We start from the raw sequence: 6,418 nt of genomic DNA, 5'->3' as shown, positions 1-6,418 counted from the left end.
AAAATTTAAAAAAAAAAAAAAAGATTGCCATGAGTTTGAAGCCAGTCTGGTCAACAATGAAGTTCAAGGTCAGACTGAACTTCATAGCACGACCCTGTCAAATAAGTAACTAAATAAATAAATGTCACAATTTCATTACCCATCATTGGATCATTTAAGGTTGTTTTAAGGGGCCGGGGAGAAGGCTCAGTGGAATAAGCACTTCCCTGGCAAGCGCGAGGGCCTGAGTTCAATCCCCAGTTCTCCCCTGCAAACAAAAGAGAGAACAAGGTTGTTTTAATATAAAAGTTTAGGAATCTGTCCATTTCTTCTGAATTCTCCATTGTATTGGAATAGAAGTTTTCATAGTAGTTACTAATGAATTTCTGAATTTGATGGTATCCATTGTGATTTCACTGTTTTCATGTCTTTCTTTTTAAATTTATGTGCTTTAGGAGCTGGGGAGACAGCTCAGTTGAATAAGCACATGCCTGGCAAGCGTAATGGCCTGAGTTCAATCAAAATGTGCTTGGTACAGGGTCTTACTATGCAGCTCAGACTTCTAGTGACCTCCTGTTTCAGCCTCCCCAGCACTGGGATTACAGGCGTGCACCACCATACCTGGCCTGGTCTCAGTGCCCAGTTTGGAGTGCCCAGGTGGGGTCAGCGCAGCATGCAGTGCCAGGGACCAACTCCAGGTCCTTGTGCTTGCCAGGCAGACACTTAGACCACCGAGCTATCTCTGTGGCTCACTGGTTTCATTTCTAATTGCATTGATACGGGTCTTTTCTGTCTTTTGATAAGTTTGACTATAGGTTTGTCTATTTTATTCAATCTTTCAAAGAACAAGCTCTTGAATTTATTGATTTTTTATATAATATTTTAGTTTCATTTCATTAATTTCCACTCTGATCTTTATTATTTTCTTTCCTGTCCTAGGTTTCAGTTTGAGTTGTTCTTACTTTTCTAGGACCTTGAGGAGAAACATTAGGTTACTTGAGCTCACAGGTTTTTTACTATGAGTATTTATAGCAATTAACTTCTCCCTTAGCACTGTTTATTTAGCTACATAGATTCTGGTATGTTGTCCTGGTATTGTTATTTGAGTCTAGGAAATATTTAATTATTTCTTCTTCCCCTCCTCCTTCTCCTTCTCTTTTTGTACTTTTATTCTTTTTTTTCTTTTTCTTTTTCTTTTTCTTTTTTTTTTTTTTTTTTTTTTTTTTTTTTTTTTTTTTTTTTTTTTTTTTTTTTTTTTTTTTTTTTTTTTTTTTTTTTTTTTTTTTTTTTTTTTTTTTTTTTTTTTTTGGCAGAACCAGGGATTGAACTCAGGCCTGTGCCAGGGAAGCGCTTATTCCACTGAGCCATCTCCCCGGCCCCTCTTGTTGTTGTTGTTGTTCTTCTTCTTCTTCTTCGTTTTCCAGAAATATTTCATTTCTTTCATAATCTATTGAGTACTTAAGACTGTTATTTGATATTCAGATGTTTATAAAATTTATATAGTTTCTTTTGTGATTTATTTCTAGTTTCATTGCACTATGAGCTGATAGTATACATGAGATAATTTTTATTATTTATTTATTTATTGTATTTAGTGCAGGGTCTACAGGATCTCACTACAGAGATTGGATTCATAGTGATTCTCTGTTTTCAGCCTCCCAAAAGCTGGGATTGCAGGAGTGCACCACCATGTCTAGTCTCAGTCACCTGTCTCAACATGCCCTGGAGGCAGGGCTGGCACGTTATGATGAGGTTTAATATTTTTATATTTATTTAAATTTATTTCTGGCTTTGAAACTGTCTCATTGATATTTGTTTCTCAATGAAATAAAATAAAAGGAAAAGAAAAAAAATTATTTCTGGGTAGGTGATGTTTTGAAAAAATTTATGTGCCACTGAGAGTGTGTATTTCATTATAGTAAGGTATAATACTCTGTAGATATTTATTAAGTGTCTTTAGTTGAAGATGTGGTTCAGCTCTGATATTTGGTGATTTTTTCATCTAGTTTACTCTTGCAGTTGAGCATTAAGATCTTCCACTTTATTTTTTTAATTTTTTTTTCCGGAACCGGGGATTGAACTCAGGCCCTTGCGCTTGCCAGGCAAGCGCTTATTCTACTGAGCCATCTCCCCGGCCCAAGATCTTCCACTTTAATTTTTTTTTTTTATCTTTCATGTCCAAAATTGTTTTATGAAGATGAGTACACTAGATTTGATGCATAATCTCTTCCTATTGAATTGTTCCCTTAACCAATTGTACCAACCTTTGCTTTCTCTGATTAATTTTAAGTTCAAGTTTACTTTGTGTGTGTGTGTGTGTGTGTGTGTGTGTGTGTGTGTGTGTGTGTGCAGGGTCTCACTACGCAGCTTGGATTCATAGTGATCCTCCTGATTTCTGCCTCCCTAGTGCTGGGATTACAGGCACACAGGATTACACCACACCCAGACTCCATCACTGACTCAGCGAGTTCCTGGGAGTGGGACCAGGGCAGCATGTAGATCCAAGGATCAAAATCTGGCCTCTGCACTTACCTAAGCAAGTGCTTAGTCCACTGAACTATACCCCCGGCCCTGAAGTTTACTTTGAGAATAAGATTGCTACTCGTACCTGTGGGAGACCACCAGGCTGTATTCCCCTGAGAAATGAAGCCCTTGCCTCCATTTTATCTGACCTTTACTTTAACCCTATTTACAGAAATATGCAGAGCAGGGCTGAGGAGGTAGCTTGGCAGGCTAAGCACCTGCCTGGCAAGTGTAAGGTCTGGAATTCGATCCCTACTACCACATACTGTGCTGGCCCTGGAACCTTGGTGGTGGCACACATCTGTAATCTCAGAGCTGGGGGGGCTGAGATAGGAGGATCACTATGAGTCCAAACTGTGTAGTGAGACCCTGTATCCAAAGAAAGAAGAAATATGCAAAACTATGTATGTATAAGCAGACATTTCCTTAATTGTCAAAAAGATGGATCGAGTTTGGCCAAGGCACCGATGAATCTCAAAATAGCAAAGCAACTGCATTAAGGTGGGAATAGCCACTCGCTGACATCAGAAAGTGCGCCCCAGGACTAAGAAAGAAGACAGCATCTCAGCTGAGGCCATGGGACTCAGAACGAATTACATCTTCCTGGCAGTAAAAGCAGTGAAGGCGCCAGCCTTGCATACCTCGAGCTATCCATTGCATTGCCAATTGGAGGGGCTCTGGACCTGGCGCAAAATTGTTCTGCTTCTCATGATAGCCATTGCAAAGTTTCTCTTCCCTAACGTCTGCCTTGATCCCTCCACTCGCCTCCCTGATTGGTATCAATAAAACCTGTGAGTTTTGGGACTTGTGGCCGTTTGTTTCCTAGAGAGCACTGGGTTACCACAGAGCCCCCAGGAACTGCAGATTTTTCTCTCTTTGCTTTTCCTTTCATCCACATGCCATATTGCCAGGTAGGAAACTGATACCCTCCTCGAGGGTTTTAGTACCTCTTACTTTCTTTTTTTTAAAAAATATTTATTTATTGTGTGTGTGTGTGTGTGTGTGTGTGTGTGTGTGTCCAGCTCAGCCCACCAGGGGGGCGGGGCTGGCTGGCATGTGGTGCTGGGGGATTGAACCACGGTCCCTGTGTTTTGCTTAGTTTAGCTTGTTCTAAATAGGTGCTTTAGACCACTGAGCCATCTCACCAGCCCCAGTACCTTTTACTTTCATTTTTTGGTTTTTGGGGTTTTTTTTTTGACGGCACCAGGGATTGAACGCAGACCCTTGCGCTTGCCAGGGAAGCACTTATTCTACTAAGCCATCCCCCTGGCCCCTACCTCTTACTTTCAGAGTCCTGATGTATGGAATACTTTTTCTATCTTTTGATTTTTTTTTATGTTTTATTTTTTTTTTTTTTTAGGACAGGGAATATAGGGTACACAGGGTCTCACTGCTTAGATCAGACTCACAGTGATCCTCCTGTTTACAGCCTCGCAAGTACAGGATTACAGGCGCGCACCACCATGCCCAGTCTCAATTGCTGTTTCAGCATGCCCCAGGGGCAGGGCTGGCATGGCAGGCCAGGGGATCGAACTCCTGGCCACTGCGTCTGCCTAAGCAGGTGCTTTAATCTGCTGAGCTATTTGGCAGGCCCTTGATTTTTAATCTATGAATTTTTTAATTAAATATTTTGTATGCAGCAAACTATTAAGGGTGTTTTTTGTTTGTTTGGTTGGTTTTGGCTTGGTTTGGCTTTTGGTATTGTTTTTGTTTTGGGATCAGAAATCAAACTCAGAGGGCTGGCCAGATAGGTCAGCAGACTAAAGCACCTACTTCAGCAGAGTGCAGCAGCCAGGGTTTGATCCTCAGCATGCCACGCTGACCCTGCCCCTGGGGTGTGCCGATATGGTGACTGAGACTGGGCGTGGTGGCCCGCACCTGTAATCCCAGTGCTTGGGGGGCTGAAAACAGTAGGATCACTAGGAGTCTGATCTATGTAGTAAGACCCTTAACACCCTGTAGACCCTGCCCTAAATTCAAAAAAAGAAGAAAGAAAGAAAGAAAAAAATCAAACTTAGGGCCTTGCACTTGCCACTTGCCAGACAGGTACTTGTGACAATGAGCTATATCCCTGGCCCAAACTATTGAGTTTTATGCTTTGATCCAGTGCACCAATCTAGGGGGCCAGGAAGATGGCTCAGTAGAATAAGTGCTTTCCTGGCAAGCACAAGGGTCTGCGTTCAATCCCTGGTGCCGTCAAAAAAAAAAAAAAAAAGTAACAGTGCACCAATCTGTGTCTTTTTTTTTTTTTTTTTTTGTAGCCAGCTCAGCCCACCCTGGAGGCAGGATTGTCATGGCCTATGGTGCTGGTCTAAAGTGCTGGCCTAAGCAGGCACTTTAGACCACTGAACTATCTCACTGGTCCCAACAATCTGTGTCTTTTAAGGGGGCACTTCAGGACATTTACAGTGAGGATTATGCTAGGTGTGGTGGCCCATGCCTATTTTCCTAGAACTCAGGAGACTGAAGGAGGATGGCTACAAGTTTGAGACCAGTCAGGGCTATATTATGTGTTCAAGACAGGCCTGAACTATATAGAAAGACACTGTCAAAAAACAAACAAGACAAAACAAAAGATATACTGAGATTATTATTGAAAGGTATTGATTTAAGCTTGGTGTGGTGGCACACACCTGTAATCCCAGCACTTGGGAGGCTGAAGCAGGAGGTTCACCATGAGTTTAAGACGAGCCTGGGATATATAGTGAGATAAAGTCAGTCTGAACTACATAGTGAGACTCTATCTAAAGAAACCACCCTCCCTCAAAGCAATATTCTCAGTGGTATTGACCTAGTCCTGTCATTGCATTATTTTTCTGTTGTTGAGTCTATTTTTTTGTTTAACTGCTTACCCTGCTTAAGGTATCATTCCATCAGACTTTTTGGCATTGTTGGCCTCACTGTTTCTGTCTAGATTATCTATGAGAACTTTCTGGAGTGTGGATTTGGTGCATTTCTTTCTTTCTTTCTTTCTTTCTTTCTTTCTTTCTTTCTTTTTTTTTTTTTTTTTTTTTCCAAAACTGGGGATTGAACTCAGGCCCTTGCGCTTGCCAGGGAAGCACTTATTCCACTGAGCCATCTCCCTGGCCCCAACATTAACACTTTTATATGCTTCAGTGCAAACATTTTCTTTAAGCCGTTCTGGGATTTTTTTTTTGAGACTGGATCTCACTACATAGTCCCGGCTGGCCTTGAACTCACTACATAGCCCAGGGTATTCTCAGACTTGTGGCATCCTCTTGCTTTAGTCCGCTAGATGCGGGGATTATAGCCCTTCACCATCCACCCAGCTTCTAGTAATACCCTTTATTTTGGAAATAATAATAATTATTTTATGTATTTAGTAGAGGGTCTAAGGGGTCTCACTACACAGATCAGACTTGTAGTGATCCTGTTTTTCAGCCTCCCAAGTGTTGGGATTATGCAGCACTATGCCCAGTCCCAATTGCGGTCTCAGCGGGACTGGCAGGGCGCATCAGGGAGATGGAACCCAGTCCCTGTGTCTGCCTAAACAGGTGCTTTAATCTGCTGAGCTACCTGGCTGGCCTTCATTGCCTTTCTATGTGAGCTACTGAGTATCTGTCTAGCAAGGAGTACACTTCATTTAGTTGCCTATGGACTTGTTCATTATCTCCAATTGCAAATTTTTTTTTTTTTTGCTACAGCTTTCCTATCTCCATTTTTCTCCAGCAGTGTTTTTTTATATATATTTATTTTTTTATTGAGAAATAAATATGAATGAGAGTTTCACAGCTGATTAATCGGACAGTTTTGATAGTCAATACACTGTATATTGTTATCCTCTTAGTGGTTATCCATAGTACAAGAAGCAGACAGGATATTCTGTCCAAACACTGTTAGTACACCTCTTTCTTCCAGTTGAATTAAGCGAAAGTAGCTGTAAATTTATCTTAAT

Source organism: Octodon degus, unplaced genomic scaffold, assembly GCF_000260255.1.
Source record: "Octodon degus isolate 3935 unplaced genomic scaffold, OctDeg1.0 scaffold00352, whole genome shotgun sequence".
NCBI lineage: Eukaryota > Metazoa > Chordata > Mammalia > Rodentia > Octodontidae > Octodon > Octodon degus.
The sequence above is the reverse complement of the archived record's forward strand: the minus strand, read 5'-3'. Positions refer to the sequence as shown.